The sequence below is a fragment of the Halichoerus grypus genome, chromosome 8, assembly GCF_964656455.1.
Source record: "Halichoerus grypus chromosome 8, mHalGry1.hap1.1, whole genome shotgun sequence".
In the NCBI taxonomy this organism is placed as follows: Eukaryota; Metazoa; Chordata; class Mammalia; order Carnivora; family Phocidae; genus Halichoerus; species Halichoerus grypus.
This window is the reverse complement of record NC_135719.1, coordinates 58753651-58772944: the sequence shown is the minus strand read 5'-3', so window position 1 is coordinate 58772944 and position 19294 is coordinate 58753651. Positions and strand designations below refer to the sequence as shown.

Below are 19294 nucleotides of genomic sequence, written 5' to 3'. Positions count from 1 at the left end.
CACCCCCCACTCCAGCCACCCTCAGTTTGTTTCCTGAGATTAAGAATTCCTCATATCAGTGAGGTCATATATCATAGATTTTTATAAAGAAAAAATGTACCAGTTTTAGTTCTGCATTTTGAAGACATTTAGGATTATGTTAACTTTTCTGACCTTTGAAGCACTATAGGTAAAAGTGTTCTAGGAGAATTTGATTAGTTGTTCCATAAAAGAAAAGCAGTTAAGACATTGCTTGTATGTATTATTTCCTGTTTTTATCAATGGCTCCCTTTAACATCAAGCATTTCTCCCTCAGACACAAAGACCTTATTTTATGTTATTTAATTTATTTTTTTTATTATGTCCAGTTAGCCACTGTATAGTACATCATTAGTTTTTGATGTAGTGTTCAATGATTCATTAATTGCATATAACACCCAGTGCTCATCACAACACGTGCCCTCCTTAATACCCATCACCCTGTTACCCCCTCCCCCAACCCCCCCTACCCTCTGAAACCCTCAGTTTATTTCCCAGGGTCCATAGTCACTCATGGTTCATCTCCCCCTTCAGATTTCCCTCCCTTCCCCTATGGTCCTCCAGGCTATTGCTTATGTTCCACATATGAGTGAAACTATATGATAATTGTCTTTCTCTGCTTGACTGACTTCACTTAGCATGATCCCCTCCAGTTCCATCCATGTCATTACAAATGGTGAGTATTCATCCTTTCTGATGGCTGAATAATATTCCATTGTATATATGGACCGCATGTTCTTTATCCATTCGTCTGTTGAAGGATATCTTGGCTCCTTCCACAATTTGGCTATTGTGGACATTGCTATGAACACTGGGGTGCATGTGCCCCTTCTTTTCACTACATCTGTATTTTTGGGGTAAATACCTAGTAGTACAATTGCTGGGTCATAGGATAGCTCTATTTTTAGCATCTTGAGGAAACTCCCTACTGTTTTCCAGAGTGACTGTACCAGCTTGCATTCCCACCAACAGTGTAAGAGGGTTCCCCTTTCTCCACATCCTTGCCAACATTTGTTGTTTCCTGTTCTGTTAATTTTTGCCATTCTAACTGGTGTAAGGTGGTATCTCATTATGGTTTTGATTTGTATTTCCCTGATGGCTAGTGATATTGAGCATTTTTTCATGTGAAAGACCTTGTTTTTATTTTAAAGCATCTTTTCATTATGATTTATCCTGTTACTGAAAATTAATTACTAATGTTTCATCTACATATAATTGTGTTGATGCATTTTCTACTTGCTATCCAACAGATTTTGTTCCATAACATGGCAAAATATTATAAAGAAGCTGGAAGCTTAGGGTACTTATATTTAGCCCTTCCAGGTTTCCCTTATGGCTTTACAGATGTGGATTTTAATCCAGCTTTGTATTTTCCCTGAGATTTATTCCCCAGCCCAAAGTTAGATCCCTGGGATAAAAAGCATTCTTGTCTGAAAACATTTCATTATATTTTACTTATGTGCACATGGACACACATCTCTACTTGGTACTTGTAGTTTTTTGTTGTTCTTTTTGATATATTGACTCTACGTGGTTTGTGTGCTAGAATTATAAATATTATCTGTTAATTGGTTTGAAAATGATTAACTGTTTGACCCAGGATACTGGCAGTAATTCTATTTCCAGTTTGCTGGAAGAAACAAGTTAGATGTATTGTGATAAGAAGAGGAAGTCTCTCAGCTATATCTCTGTTAAACATCGTCCTGAAAACAGATGGTGTTTTATTGTGGCATTGTGCCTGAGCACTCACAAGTATTTTACAGAAAATCCATAAAAGATATTTATCTTTATTTTTCTGAAAAAATGGCTACCCTGTCTTTGAGGCATATTCGGACAGCCCTCTATGTGTATAATACACTCAGTTATCCAAGGGCTGCAAGGCACTGAAGCTACCATAGAACAGAGCAGGATGCTATTCTCTAAGACCCACTTAGATGAAGAATTACTTCACTCCAGCACTGCTATTTTCTCATGGGAATTTAACCTCAGGAGCTAAAAGTGACCTTACAATTCATGGAATTTAATGATGCATGAGATCAGCTATTAATAACATAAAAATTACTTATTAATTTAAAGCTATTGATAGTGAATATTTAAAGTATTTCTTAGAAGTTACCAACAAACATAAAAAATACCAACTCCCTCACACCTTATGTTCAAAGCAAACCAAACAGATTCTCTCATATATGTTTCACATTTTCTTCTGGCTTGCCTTTTGAAAATAGTGCTTTCCTGCTGCTATATTCACATTTTTAGCTCTACCTATCCCTATAGTCTTATTTTAAATACTACCTTTTTTATAAAGATTTCTAATAGATCTCACAGGAAATAATTTCACCCCAGTCTGAATTCCTACTTGAGAATTTATTCCACTTCATATGATTGTTATTTTATTTTATTTTATTGCAAGTCTTAGCTCACCTGTTATACCATAGGCCATTTGGAGGAAGGATTTGTATCTGATTCACCTCTGAGAATCCCTTTCTTCCCCTCCCCCTGCCTATACGCAGTGCCCTGTAGTTGTTATCTGCTCAATAAATACTGGTAGAATGAATGAATTCAAAATAAATATTTAAAAGTTTGTAGAGGGAAAATCAAATGATTCAACAAATTATAGTTGTTGTGGCTAGAGCAATTGAGGAACCAAATTTTAATTTTATTTAAATTGAAATAGCCACATTTGATACGGCTTCCATGTTGAAAATCACAGCTCTGAAACTTAAAGCAACCATTGAAATTCACACTGTTTACAACACTTCAGTTGGGCTGGGACCGGGGTTCACTGGGATAAGATCCCCTGGATTGTGCGAGTGTAGGGCCGACTCTTAATTTTGCACTCAAGGCTTGTCTCACCTTAGTTCCAGACGTGCGTTTCAAAGACCATTAACAAGTTTCTTACCACTGACACATTGCCTTATTTTGTTGAATCCCCATTAAGCCACAGATAGCACTGGGGCACCATTACTTGAAACTTTGATTACTTGAAACTCATTATTCGAGAATAGTATCAACTATAAAATGGATTGTTCACAGATCTGAGAAATGTCCTTTCCGCTATTGTGGGAATCAAGACATGTTTGCCTTTACCCTGCCACTGTCCCTTGATAGCTTTTTCATTATCAGATCGTCTTTATACAATCAAATCAAATGTAATCTCTTCTGTGAACTGATACTTGTTGCTTTTGTATTTACTTCTCCTGACAAAATTAGATTTGAACAGTGGTTAAGCAGTGTTACCTAAACAAGTTATTTAACTTTCCTAAGCCTCAATTCCTCTCCCAGCACCTCCCCTCAAAACATAATAATGCTAATAACTAATTCATATTATTTTCTTAAAAACTCTTTAATGAGTGCCTGCTGTATGTCTGGTATTTGCATTCAATGCAGATAATTCTTGCAGCAAGGGAGGTTTGGCTTTTCGTTATTTAAAATAGATCTAGGTCAATATTACATAAGCAATTGCGATAAATGCCTGTCATGACTGTAAAGCTCCTGTTTTAGAATCTGAAACAGAGCAGGCATTTGTTAAATCGTACTTTTTAATATTATTCTATTATTATTAAGGCTGAGAGTCCAGAGAATGAATTAGTATGGCATTACTGTGCTAAACAACTGTAGATTTATTTCACTATAGTTTGTTGATTAAAAAAAACAACAAAACTAGAATCCTCTCCTCCATTTGCTGTTAGAATCATCTCCTTCATGAAACAATGATTTGCTCACTTACCTTATAAGGCCCTCCCAGAGCTACAAATGAAGAAAAAACAAGTTTTGTCTAATCGCCACAAGTGATGAAGTTGCACACCATTGTGTTTTTACATCCACAAGTAAATTACATAAATAGACTGTGTGGGTTAAAGGATTGTTAACCAAAGAAAAGTTGAATTTTGAATGTTGGTGTCCACCAGCTGAATGGTAGGATATTGCCTTTTTCATTTTAATGTTGGTAGTTTTGAACTGTGATAATTTGAGGCAAGGTTGATATCGTGATTTTTCTCCCTTGACAGAAATAATGGCTTTATGGAACCCCTTTCCTTTCTTTACTTGCTTGTTGCAATCCAGCAGAACAACCACATTTACAACTAAATTGGTAATTGACTATTTGGATCACTGTTCCCTATGCAACACTAAATTCGTGAGTAATGATTCAGGAATTAATAAGAAGCCATATAATTTAAAAAATGCACCACCAATTTTATGTTTACCCAATGAATTGATAAATCCAGAAGGAAATACTAGATGGATGCTATCAGCTGTAAAATTAGAGATAAGATAGGAAGAAAGTGTAGCATCCTTTTGGTTGTTTGCAGATGAGTTACCTAGTTTGAAAGATTCTTAGACTTCCCTTTTCTATTTTTTTTATGAAAATTTCACTGATTGATTTTTCCACTACTGGGTGGAAAAACAATGAAGAAAAGTGACCCTCAGTTCAGTCAACTTGCATGCCTAAAAGAGGAGCACCAAAATGATATGGGGCCTTCTGTTCTTTTTTAGTTATCCATCTTAACATTTTCTGCTGTTTTTAAGAAAAATGAGCATTGGCTCTATTGGAATCTCTGGTTAGTCAGAGATCCTCAGTGTTGACTATATACTCTCCTTGTGTTTTTAAGGGTGATAAGAAATAACAGACATTTGTTTCTTACAAACTCGTTGGTTGTACCGAATATCATTGTTGAGTTTTTCTATGCCATTATCACTGGTGTATTCTGGCACTGCTATAGAACCAACACTTGACATTTCTATAAACTTAGTATTTATTTAGTGCTTTCATTAACTACTCTCATCTCCTTCCATGCACAGATAAAAAAAAAAAAACAGTAGGAGATGGAAGTCAACTGATATCCAATCTTTTTACTGACCCCATTTAGCATGGCTATTAAACATTGAGAAATAATCAGCTTTAGAAAAGCAACACCCTAGTGACTGTCTGTTTTTGCTAAGTCTGACATAAATTTTGGAAACTTGAATTACCCTCAAGCAATTTAGTTCACGACATATAATCAATAAATTCCTCATAAGGAAATACAGGCATTTAGGCCTACAGATAAAGTTTGCTTACTTGCATTAAGCCCAGAGAAAAAATATCACTTGAAATCTTTAAAGCTCCTTTCAACTCTACAACTCTGATTATGAGCAGTCTGACAGTTACATTATATCATGACAACATCTTCAGGTACCTCAGTGCTAATTCTCAAATTACCCCTGCCTGCATCTTGACTTTCAGTCTACGTTTGACAAAACAGGAATTTGATATTTTCTAGTTGATCATTCTGATATCTAAACTGACATCTTGTCATCTTTTTATTTATAAATTTCAGTTTACAAGCCAGCACTTCAAAGACTATTTACAGCTTCCTGGCTTTTGGTCTACAGTCATTCTTTCACCTTAGTAACTGGCTAAGGTATAAGCATCTAAATTTCTCCTAAGTAGCGTAAGAAATCTAAAAAAAAATTTGAATCCCACTGATAGAAGCTTAAAAAACAAAATATGAGTCTTCATTAAAATGTAAATTTTCACTAATCATTAGTTTCTTTATTTGGAGTGGTGATCAAGCATTTGTAGGAAATGTATAGAATAGATGCTCTTAGGTCCAGTGAGACCCACACACTACTCACCCTCCATTCTTGTCATCAGCATGGCACCCTGTTAAGTTCCCAAGTTGCATAAACATACCTAACTCCTCTCAAAACTTTTTGGATGGTCTGAGGCTTATCAATAGTTCTTAGTTAGCTAGTCTGTTACAGATAAAACATCTTATAGAAAGTTTTAATGCGATGTAATTAAATTATAGGTCTTACAATTCTGTTGATGTCTCTAATCTCATTTCCATGGTCAATTATTGGATTCTCAGGGTTTACCTATGGTTTTTACTACAGCTTTATTTAAAATAAAAGACTCCTTAATAATGGTAATATGTCATATTAGTGGATTTTATCTTATTTATACCTGTTCTCTATTAATAATAACCTCCTTGTTTTAGGGCCCAGATTATTTTTTATTTTGTTTTAAACTTTTTAAGGTTGATTTATTTATTTGAAAGAGAGAGAGCACGCGCGCTAGTGAGTACAAGTGGGGGGAGGGGCAGAGGGACAAGCAGACTCCCAGCTGAGCAGGGAGCCTGATGCAGGGCTGGATCCCAGGACCTGAGATCATGACCTGAGCCGAAGGCAGGCACTTAACTGACTGAGCCACCCAGGCACCCCCCTACCCCGATTACTTTTTAAGTTCTTAGTTTGAAAAATGTCCTAAGTAAAAAATAGTAAACGCTTATGTTTTAAAAAAAATGAACACCTAAGTACTTGTAATCCAGATTTAGAAAGGCAGCATCTGTTTCCTCAGAAATAACCACTCTAATGAAGCTGATTCTAATGATCCTTTTGCTTTTTATTGTAGTTTTACCACATATAAACATTTATTTAAATTAGTTACTATTTAATTTTGTTTTTAAATTGATACAAATGGAATCATACTGAATATATTCTTCTGTGTCATGATCTTTTTTCCTTGGCATTGTGTGTTTGAAAGTCATATGTGCTGCTGTATGTAATGGTTTGTTTTAGGTTGAGTTCCCTGGAAACAGATTCTGAGCTGGAGAATTGCATGCAGATGTGTCACCTAAGAGTGCTGTAGAGCAGTGCTGTCCAGTAGAACTTTATGTAATGGTGAAAGTGTTCTGTATCTACACTGCCTTATATAGTGGCTATTGCCAATAGCCACATATTACTATTGAATACTTGAATTAATTTAAATATAAATTTAAATATTCAGTAGCTACTGGGCTAGTGGATTTGACGTCTCAGCTCTAGAGAGTTGTATCTATAAAGAAGTGGGAAAGGCAAGATCAGGCAGACAGGGAAGCTGACTTGCAATATGATTATATCAGAGAGCACCGTGATCCTACAGGAAGGAGGTGGGATTGCTCTTCAGAGCTGTCCCCAGCTGAGGCAAAGCAACTGAGCTTTGGTATCACAGCATAAGCTGTGCTTTATGTCATTAGTGCTTTATCTTAGAAGAGGGAGAATCACTTCCTTGCCTCTGAGTGCAACTCCCAGTGAAGAACACAACTATAATCCTTTAGCAACCATTATTATCAGTGGCAAGGGGATTGTGCTTGGCCCTGAAGAGGGAATCTGAGCAGAGCACCACAGTAGCTACTACACAGCTGGACATTGGCTTTCCGTATGCTATGGAAATTCCCTTATATAAATAAATCACAATTTATATATTCTACAGATGATAGAGAGTTGGGCTAGTTCCACTTTGGGGAACTGTGGCTCTAGTAAACAATGTGTCTCTAAGCATTTCTGTATATGTCTCCTGGTGAATGAAGAAAAGTGTCTCCAAGAGATATACCTATAAGTGGAATTACTGGGAGTTAGAATATGTATGTAATTGACTTCACGTAATAATGTCAATCTGTGTTCTAAAATGGTTGTATATTTTGCAAATTACAACTCTTCATTCAATGTCTCAGTTGTGTCAACTGTGAGAGGCTTACTCAGAATATCTGTTCAACCACTCAGCAAGACAAACGGGGTTTTTAACATCATCCCCCTCCCCATCCCCTGAGTAAAGTGTTAAAATAACTTTTACCCTGCAGTGGTTAGCAGAATTCTAAGACAGTTCTCAATGAGTCATGCTCCTATATAGTGCTTTTCCCTAAAGTGTGGGGGGAAACTTTGACTTGCTTCTAGCCAACAGAATATGGCAAAACAAACAAACAAACAAAAACCCCCAAAACCCAAACATAAACCTAAAACAAAAATTTAAACCCATGATTAGATTATGTTATAGAGTAAAGGCAAAGGACTTTTACAGATTGATTAAGGTCCCTAATCAGTTTGGCTATGAATTAATGAAAAGAGAGAGTACTAGGTAGACCTGACTTAATCAGGTGACCCCTTTAAAAGGAACCTTGAATCTTTTCTGCGGCCAGAGAGATTGTCCTGCTTGCCTTGAAAAATCAAGTTTCTCTGGGTTCTCTACATACAAGGAAATTAATTCTGCCGATAATCACATAGACCTGCCTCAGATGAGATCCCATCTCTGGCTAACACCTTGATTACAGCCTGGTGGGACACTGAGCAGAGTACCCAGTAATGCCAAGCCTGGATGCCTGACCCATAGTAACTGTGAGACAATACATGTCTGCTATTTAAAGCTGCTAAAATTGTGGTAATTTACCACAAAGCAACAGAAAGTAAATACACCTGCTTAGCAGCAAAATTTCTGTTTATTGCAATTACAGAATCTTCTTTCCTCCATCAATTTCATTTCCGTGAGTCTTTCATATTTGGAGTGAAAGATTTTATTCTTTCTTTCTTTAAGAGAATTTTTAATCCATTGAAAAGAGACACTGAGTATACTTCAAATTGTTGTACTATAGTATCCAATAGTAACTGCTTCCTTTAAAAAATTACATTCCTTTTTTTGAGAGAAATTATTTATTAATTTTAAGGATAAAATATCTAAAAATCACTTTCCTGAAACATCTAAGAATAGCTGAGCTTAAGAAGATAAAATGTACAGATTTTCACACTGCTTCAAGATTCCTTTAAGGACAAAATTGGTTTTGGAAGATAATGACAGAAACAAAAGGAAAATGCGGATGACACCTAAAACATAGCCAGAAAAAGCCTACAGAGAGTTCACATTTTATAGAGAACAATGGGATTTATATTAATTCAGATCAAACCATCTGCTTAGACAAATTCAAATATGAGTCACGTTTTATTCTTACTCATGTAACATCTGTAAAAATGGATGCTCCTGATAACTGGTTCTTCCTGTCATACTTGGGGTTCTTTGAAAGCAGAGCCTAAAAAAGGAACTTGCCAGTAGTTTGAGACATGACCCCAGAAAGAGAAGTATAGTAGGTAGAGAAATGAGATACGGAAGTCAGAAAAGCAAGAAGGGTGCTAGAATGAAGCTGCTTGTTGTCTCTCTTATCAACTGAGGCTCTGTTCCTTTGGGAGCCAACTGGGAAACCACATAGAGCACACCTCAGAATTGTTCCAATGAAGGATGGGGAGTGTAATGGGTTGAATAGTATCTCCCCAAAAGATATGTCCACCCAGATCCTCAGAATGTGACCTTATATGGAGTAAGACCTTTGCAGATGTAATTAAGGTAAGCATCTAGCAATTAGGGTAAGGTCCTAAATCCAGATAGAGATTTTTTTTGTAAGAGAGAGAAAAGAAGACACAGACACACAGAGAAAAAATGAACACGTAACTGTAGAGGCAGAGATTGGAGTTCTCCATTTGTAGACCAAAGACTATCAAGGGTTGCCCAGTCATCAAAAGCGAGGAGAGAGACGTGGAAGGAATTCAGAGTCTCTAGAAAGAAGCAACCCAGCCAACACTTTGATTTTGGACTTCTCACCTCCAGAACTGTGAGAGAATGTATTTCTGTTTTTAGCTACCAAGTTTGTGGTAATTTGTTATGGTAGCCCTGGGAAGCTAATACAGCGAGGCTGAGCTGTTGAGCCTTTCACACTTCTGGGCTACACTTGAATGGGACAGAATGGCTGCCTCTGACTTTATAAGTAGCCCCAAGCAGCAAAGCAGAGAGAGGTTGCAAGCAAGTGCTTGATGTGGGACTCTGCCAACATACACGGAATTATTCACCAGAGATGCATTGATACCAGGTGGGCTGAAGGGATGTGACAGTGTATCCACAAGCAACTGCTTCACTCCTCCAGCAGTGATTTAGAGAGCCAAGTCGCTTCCTTATAAGTCTGCCATCTTAAGCATGGTACTAAGGTGGTTGTGCTTTTGCATAGCAAACTAGAAGAGAAAAGAACATAGTGGATTAGATATGGAAGGTTAGTAGGCTATAGCACTTCTGTTCACATTCTACTGGCTAGAACTCGGTTATATTTCCACAACTAACTGCAAAGGAAGCTAGGAAATAGAATTGTTCTGCTTATCTATCGCTGTGTAACAAATGATACCAAATCTCAATGACTAAAAAAAAAAAAATCATCTTGCTCATTAATCTATCTTTGCAATTTGGACAGGGCCGGTTGGGATGGCTTGTCTCTACTCCGGGCAGCACTAACCGAAGTGGCTCAATTAGGGCTGAGGGATCCACTTCCACGATGGCTTACACACAAGGCTGGAAAGTTGGTAACAACTGTCATCTGAAAGCTCAGCTGAAGGTGGTTATCTTGGAACTTGAGTTTATTTCCATGTGGGGTCTCCAAAGATTCATTATCTTTGTATCAAGTTATATTGTACTCACTCCCAACACCTTACAAAATTCTTGTGCTATTACAGTTTCAGGCTCATGCTTGAGGTTCAGGATTACTCTAAATCATGTCCAGATGGAGATGAAGCTCTTTGGGTCCCATTTCTGAAGTGTGGTTCCTCTTGATCTAAGTATCTGGAAACTACAGAGCCAAGTTGTCGGCTACTCCCACGTGCCCAATATATAATGGTGAGATAGAAATAGTATAACTGAAACAGATATTTCTGTTCAAAAATAGGAGACACGTGACAGTCACTTGTCCATAAAAATCCTGAAATCTAGCTGGGAACATGTTGTCAGTTCTTAATTGGAGCTCAGTCCTGCTGTCTGGGAATTATTCTCTGTGACTCTTGGCTCCATTTGCTGGGCTTGTAGCCTTGCCCTTGGGTCATTTATCCTGTTCCATAAGGGACAGCTCATTGTTACAACTGAGTAGTCTTCTAGTCTGCTTCCTGCCCATAGAAGTTTGGAGATTCAAAGTCATCTTTTCATTTTATACTGACTTAATTATTTTCTGTCCAAGCTGATATAATTTATTTCAATATCTGTGGGCATTCCATTAGACAAAAACGGCACTCATGTTTCTTACTGAGATAGACATTCTTTGCCATGGGTGGAAAATCATGGGCTAAAGGACAATGCACTTAAGATTCTTAGAAGTCTTCCTGTCTAGTTGAAAGAAACTATAAGGCACAAGAAACTACAAGATTCTTACAAGCCATTTTTTTTTTTAATAGCAGAAAAATTCAAAGAAGAACTTCCTCAAGATTCTTAGAAACTCTACTAGGTATATCTTAAATATTCATAAAGCTCTCAGAAAACTTGCTTTGGACCTAGACATCTTGCATGATCTTAGAGTCATATCAGTAAAGCGCCCTGGATTTGATATGTTCCCTGAAGCTATTTTGTACATTGAAAGCCTTACCTTCTGGAAAGATTAAGGATGAGAAAGTTTTACTTTTGAACCCAGGAAGTCCTGGTTTCTCTATATTTCCTATAAACTCTGCCTGGAATTTGTTGATTCCAGGCAGAATTTGTTGACAAATTTTCCCCACTAAGTAACGGAGTCATCTTTTACCTAGCCTAAGATAATTTCTTCACTGTCCTTCAAGTTCTCCCTGACAAGTCCTCCGATTTCATTAATTACCTTCTTGAAACCCTTCCAGCTTCTGCCTACCACCACTCAGTCCCAAATCATTGCCACGTTTTAAGTTTGTACTACATTAATGCTCCACTTCCAGTCTCAAATTCTGTTTTAGTTATCTGTTGTTGAATACCTAACTACCCTAAAACTTAATGGTTTAAGATAGTAACAAGAGCTTACTGTGCTCATATATATGCAGTTTGAACAGGGCTGAGTGGTAAAGTCTCATCTCTGTTCTATGTGGCTTCAGCTGATGTGGTTTGACCAGAGCGGAAGTTCTACTTCCGACATGCTTACTCATATGGGTAACAAGGTGGTGCTGGCTGTCAGCTGGGAACAGTACCAGATGTGTTGGTTGGTTCTTTTCCACATGGTCCTCACCACAGAACTACTTCAGCATTTTCAGTTTAGTGGCTGGATTTTAAGAGCAGATGGTCCAAGGGACAGGACTTAGGAATCGCCAGTTTCTTAACACCTCAGCCTGAAAACTGACATAGGTCACTTCTGTTGTATTCTGTTGGTCAAAGTCACCCATATTCAAGGAAGGAAATATAAACATACTTTTTAATGGAAAGATTATCAAAGAATTTAAAGTCTTATTTAATCTTCCACAGTAATGTGGCTGTGTACTCAAGGAAAAGGGAAAACTGGAACAGCTATCCAGTTTCTGCCACAGTTTATTCTAAGCATTTAAAATAATATCCATATAGTGCCTGGGTGGCTTAGTTGGTTAAGCGTCCGGCTCTTGATTTCAGCTCAGGTCATGATCTCAGGGTTGTGAGATCCAGCCCTGTATCAGGCCCCACACTCAGCAGGGAATCTGCTTGAGGATTTCTCTCCCTCTCCCTCTGCCCTTCCCCTCAACTCCGACATGCACATGCTCTCTCTCTCTCTCTCAAATCTTTAAAAAAAATAAATAAAAAATTTAAAAATTACAAAATTAAAATATAAAATAAAATCAAACAGTACCCATACGTTCAGGCGTATGAAGTTACAGTTACGCAAGATGAATTAAGTTCTAGATATCTGCTATACAACATAGTGCCTATAATTAACAACACAGTGTGCATTTAAAAATTTGTTAAGAGGGTAGATCTCACATTAAGTGTCTTGTAAGTGAGGCAAGGGGAAAAGGCAAAGAGACATAAGGAAATTTGGGGGGTGATGGATAGGTTTATTACCTTGTTTTTGGTGATGGTATCATGGATGTGTGCATATGTCCAAACTTATCAAACTATACATTAAATCTATGCAGTTTTTGTTTATTACTTATACCTCAATAAAATTATTAAAAATAGTAAGCATATATTTTTAAATCAACATCATATCAAGTGCTTAAAACTTATGGGTTATGTTTTCTTCTCTGTAAATTTAATTATAGGCATATAATCATAGAAAATATACTAAAAAGAGACTCAGCATGTGGTCAATTTTTAGGTATAATGTAGACAAGGGATTTCCTATATGCCTCTTAACACCTAACATCTGGTAGTTTATAACATTTGGAGAGATCTGATATTTAGAAAGTTTCTCCTTACACTGTACCAAAATCTTCTGTATTGAAAATTTTACTCATAGTACCAGTTTTTTTCTTGACTGCACAAGACAAATCTAATTTATCTTTTAATCTTTTCCTATATGACAGCCCATCATGTATTTGAAGTCCACTGTCATGGTACCTCCTGTGTTTGGTCTTAAGCACTGATAGTTCTCTTTAAGGTGTAGTATCTTAAATGGAAAATAAATGCCAGCTACATGTGACCTATTGCATTTTTCCTTTTTGATGTAAGTTTAATTTATATAAAGAGAAAAGAGCAAAACTATTAGTTTACCCACTGGAATAGTTTTATATTTAAGGAACTTTCTTATGCATCTCTCTTGGGATTCTCAAAGGAGTGTTATCAATTAGGTAGACTATATACCATATGCCATCAAATTTAATTAAAGGCAAGTATTCACCTGTTACAGTAATAAATATCCTCTTATTGAAGATATTCTACCTATATACTTGCTAGAATTATCAGAAACAGAGGATTGGGTATATATAATCCTATTTCAATATTAGATATCTGAAATTGAAAAAATTAAATCCTTTTCCAAATTGTACACATTAATGTTAAGCTGAGAAACAAAATATAAGTTTCTGATTCTGTGTTCAATGATTGCTTTTTCAATTACACCCTGCTGTTAAGTAATTTGTATATTTAAATCTACATTCAGAGTTATGACAATTTATAGTTGTGTATAGATTACTTAACCATGTACAGTCTATTCAAATTCAAGGAACCGTTTAGTGCTGTTAAAAGGCACTGAGAATGTCCAAACACTTTGAAATGCAGTTTTGGCGATTTAAATGGCAAGATATCTTGGACTTACTGAAGCTGAAAGGACCTAGTAAAGATTGTTTAAATATTTTGGCTATAGTTAAAGTGAATTATTCTAATACATGCAATTTTTTTCTAACTAGATTAGCATATTTTTAATTTTCAGTAATTACTCTTATTTAAGGCCACTAGCAACATCTATTGAGTTATTTGAATAGAACAGTAATTTCCCAAAGACTATTAATTTAAAAAGTAATGTTTTACAAAGGATCTAGCATAGGAGTTATCAACACTTGGAAGAGGCACCACATAAAAATATCCAGAAAGAAAGATATTCTATCCCCTCTTAAAATTCGGGAGCTGCATGTAGTCGGAAGTTTCTCAGATGTAAAGTGAAACAAAAGTCTTTTGTTATACTGACAAAATGCAAAATCTAGCAAATCCATGACTGATACTAGTTTTTAGGAGGAACTATATATATCACTCTTCTTCCTAAAATAAAAAAAATAAGGCCTATTTTTCCCTGCCTTAATTACAAGTCAGGACTCTTGTCCTGACTCTTCCTGTGAACATGAGGATTTCAGAAGAGCAGAGCTGAATGTGTAAGTCCAGATTCCCAAGCCGTACCTCTGTTTACCCTGATTTTGTAAGTCTGCAACAGTGGCTTTAAAGTCAAATGTATTTCTCAAAAGCAACCCAGGTGATTCGGATGTACGTGATCTATGGACCAGACTTAAAAAAACACTGGTCAGTGGCTGCTTTGAATATAGTCTCAAATTTCATTCCTTACTGTGTTTCTTTTAGATTCTCAGTGTTGCAGTTCATGTTGCCCTAGGCACTTTTGCTATGGATTTAAAAAGCCAATTATATAATAAATCATGGATTCAGTATATGGACTGTGCCCCAGCTGTCCCAGAAAGACAAGGGGGGACAACTTTATTTGCACTGAAACATTAGAGTTTTCTGATCCATGGTATGGCCAGAATACTAAGGGCTATTCATTAAATGGATGATCAAAATCCAGCTCATTCATCCTAACTTCCTGGAATCTCTCCCATTCATATGCAAATTTAAGTGACTTACTATATGCCAGTAAAATTCAGTGGGAGAAGGCAGCATCTCTGACAGTGGCATTAAAGAACAATAGTGGAAAAAGACGTTTGAAGCAGGTAGATGAAAGGTGATGAAATTGTAAATCCTCTAAGTGGTGAACTGAACTTTGCCAGAAGGAAAAAGAAAAAATAGTAATGGGAAGTGTTGATACCACCTTCAAAAGGATGCTCCATTTATACACACAGACACACACACACACACACACACACACACACACACATATGGAGACTTAGGTCATCAATTAAAATTACTGTTTCCATTTTTCAGTGGCTCTCAAACTTTTTAATTAGGGGAGATGTCATAAACCCTGTTAATCAGTAAGTTAATTTGCTTCTTTATGACTTAGCAAACAAAATCCAACTTTTTTTTTAAACTTGAATAATTTTTAACGTGAGGAGAAGGGAGGGTAGAGCAAAGTAGGCTCCCTTGAGAACATGAAATTTTCAAGGTCTGGGTGTTCTGACTTTTAGGACCTTATGTGACCTTGGATGGACCACTTTAAACCATGTCAGCCTTCGTTTTCTCCTCTGTAGAACACAGGAATTACAATAATTGCTGCCTTTTCAGTACTGTAATGTGATCACAGAACAAAAAAAAGAGATATAGTGATGTGAGGGGCGGGGTGTCTATGAGCTCTTGGCAAAAGTTGAAAAGAAGTAGACAAAAAAGATTTGCATTTTCTTATGCCTTTCTGTTTCTCTTCTTCCTTCCTCTGGACCAAAATAAATATTTGTTCCAGCACTTGAACCACTCTTGTCAAACATTTAATCTCTTTCTCTTTTCCTACTTTTACTATACCTCAGTAGCAAATCCTTGACTTCTAAATCCAGTGCTGCAGAAAACACATGATTATCCCGAGTAGTGATACTGTAAGTTCAGGGACCCACTCTCCACAAAGCTCCCAAGCTACCTGGAGGTGCCACCATGGGTCCAATTTAGACTCTCTGTCATTCCTTGCGGGGGCTGTTTCAGATCTTTACTATTTACTCCTCTTCTCTTAGGATAGAAATTCCTAGCTATTCTTTCTCACCATCAACAAGACTTACCTGCAAGACTATCTCCTGACTCAGAAGAAGCCGTGTTCTTCATTTGTTTGAGGCCAATTCTCCCACATACACTCTGGATCCATTCCTTCCCGTTTCAACTCACTCCCCCATCTAGGTCTCTCTTTCATAAAATTATATTTTCCTTATTCATATTTTTCTCCAAGGTCTTGCCTCTGGCCTTATATTCTCCCTCTCTTTGAGTAATCTTATTTACTTCATAATTTCAGCTACCACATATATCCTGGAATTCTTCTAGCTACATCAGCAGTCCAGGATATTGCTTTCAACTCCAGACTTAATTACCTGATTAACTTCTGGATAGTTCCATTTGATTTCTCCCTCCCTCTCTTTCTCACCACTTAGGCAATGAGTTCTGTCAATTTCACTTATTAACCATTTCATAAATATTTTCATGAGTCTATCAGTTTTCCTCATTAACTATTTCATTAGTTTAACGTCAATTAAACTTCCTGCTACTGCCAAATCATTTAAAACAAAAATGTAATTAAGTAGTCCCATGTTTGGAATCTTCTAATGGTCCTCCATGAAATATGGTTTAAATGTTAATTCCTTGACGTGACACACAGGTCCTAAAGGATTTGACCACTGTATCTATCTCTGCAGCCTTTTGTTTCCCAAAGTAAGTTCAGAGGAAGATTATTCTTCAGAAAGTTGTGCAAGAATGGGATATAGGGAGTAGGAGAGGAGTGGAGGGCTTTGTCAAGCTCAAATACATTTGAGGAACTAATGCTCCATTTTTAGTTCTCAGAATAGTGTTTTTCTTTTTTTTTTTTTTTTAAAGATTTTATTTATTTCACAGAGAGAGACACAGCGAGAGAGGGAACACAAGCAGGGGGAGTGGGAGAGGGAGAAGCAGGCTCCTTGCTGAGCAGCGAGCCAGATGCGGGGCTCGATCCTAGGACCCTGAGATCATGACCTGAGCCGAAGGCAGATGCTTAACGACTGAGCCACCCAGGCACCCCCAGAGTTGTGTTTTTTAAACTAGTCTCTGAGCTAGTAGCACCAGCATTAGTAGGAACTTCATTATATATGCAAATTTTCAGGCCTCACCTTTGACCTGGTGAATCAGCAACTCTGCAGAAAAGACTGCCAGTCTGTGATTTAGCAAGCTTTCCTGACAATGCTGCTGAACACTAAAGTTTGAGAACCACCATCTTCGAGAATCACAGTGCATATTAGCATGTTACTCCAGGAATCTAGAAATAATTTATTAACTTTGTTTTAAGCAAGCATTTTCTCACTTGATTTGAACATGGATTGTGTGTGTGTGTGTATAAATAATGCTAATATCCACTAGAACCAATGATAGAGAAACACACTCTATCAAAAGGCTACATACTGGGGCGCCTGGGTGGCTCAGTCATTAAGCATCTGCCTTCGGCTCAGGTCATGATCCCAGAGTCCTGGGATTGAGCCCCGCATCGGGCTCCCTGCTCCTCGGGAAGCCTGCTTCTCCCTCTCCCACTCCCCCTGCTTGTGTTCCCTCTCTCGCTGTCTCTCTCCATCATGTACTTTTGCATTTCAGTATCCCCTTACTTTACTGAATATCTTCCCCCAACCGTTGTCTAGCCAACTCCTTAGAGGAGGTGTTTCAAAATTATATACTTATTAAACAAATATATGGAATGCCATACATTTTATAACAGACTTAGAAGTGTCGTGTAAGTCCCACATTAACATGAAGATGGCATCTGTTATTTTGATACTTTTGTTTTTTGCATGTAATGGTTCTCTTTATATGGAATATCTTCATATTTTCTCACTTGATATTATAAAAGTATAGTGTATATCTTGTCAGCTTGTCTGGTAGAGCTTTTCTGTATTGAAATATCCTTTATAAACATGACCATTGGAAACTTTCTTCGGATGATCCTACACCCTGGCAACTTTTCCACGTTTGCTCCTGTTATACTCTCACAGCTTTTCTCGTCCCTTTCCTCAATAATCTATTAAGAAAATAGTGTTTAGTTACTATAATTCTAATGATCATAATCAAAGTCGATCTGCTAAGTTATAGTTTTATGAACTGACTATATCCCATTTGTTCCTTGTCATTAATGGGTTTATCATTATATATTATATAGAGTATATATATATGAGATACATTTTTCCTATGATAAATATTAATTTGTAAAGGTTTCAGTAAATATTAGTATACTTATTACTAGCTTCCTAAATTTCTTTCTTTTTTTTTTTTTTAAGATTTTATTTATTTGACAAAGAGAGACACAGCGAGAGAGGGAACACAAGCAGGGGGAGTGGGAGAAGGAGAAGCAGGCTTCCTGCTGAGCAGGGAGTCTGATGCGGGGCTTGATACCAGGACCCTGGGATCATGACCTGAGCCGAAGGCAGACGCTTAACGACTGAGCCACCTAGGCGCCCAGCTTCCTAAATTTCTACTACCATTGTCTTAATTTTTTCTGATCATCAGATCAAATGCCCTATAGACTTCTAGGATATTAATAAAGTGTTGCTCAGAAAAAAATTAATCTTTAAGAAATCTGGTAAATATTTCAATATACATGATTGTGTACCCCATCCTTTTAAACATGTAGGCCATTAAAAGTGCACTATTAAATTAGAGATACCTTGATTTATTATGATGTTATGTGATACGTGAAAACTTAATGATTCAACATCCAGTTTGGTTTATTCTGGGGAAACATACAGAATTTGATGAAAAAATGGTACCATCTATACTCCTTTAATGTCATAAAAAGGAGTAATGAAAGTAGAATTTGAGACAGCTAAGGAATTTTGGAATTAATACATATTCAACTACTTTATTCTCTCTTTCTTCTGTATTACTCTTTGCAGAATGACAATAAGTGACTTCCCATGTCATCTAGAGTATTTGCTTTCATTTAATCACATTATTTGAAATAAGCTAGACATATAGTTTGGCTGTATACACGTCATGATGATTAATGACAGTATTAAGTTCAGATGCATTTGAGAAACAAATGCTGTGGCCATCAGAACTAATTTTATTTACAGCCTTTATAATCTACCAGGTTCTCTCGATTTCTAAATACATCATAGAAGAAAAAATCTATTGAACTTAATGTAATGAGTAATCACATTATTGTGACAATAATAAAATCTTGTTCACCAAAGAAGGATAAATTTAAATAGAAAATGTAACTTGAAAGTAGGCAAATCTGGATATTTGTAAGCCTGTATTGCTGCCTGATTTTCTTCTTGAAGATCTTCTGATGTGCCTTGATGTACCTCAGGAACTGAAAGAGGAAACCTGCTAAGAAGTTCCAAGTGGTTCTCTGGGACCACATACACAAGGTTCTTAACCTTTGGAGAATGCTTATAGTTCATTCTGGCAGTTTGAAGTAATTTGTGCCAGCCACTGATTTTTGGACTA

At 36.8% G+C, this 19294-nt stretch overlaps 1 protein-coding gene across 1 annotated transcript in view; it reads left to right on the top strand.

Annotated features, from left to right (window-relative positions):
* The window catches only part of UNC13C (unc-13 homolog C), a 559379-nt gene that overhangs the window by 312855 nt on the left and 227230 nt on the right, over positions 1–19294 (top strand). The window lies entirely within an intron of this gene.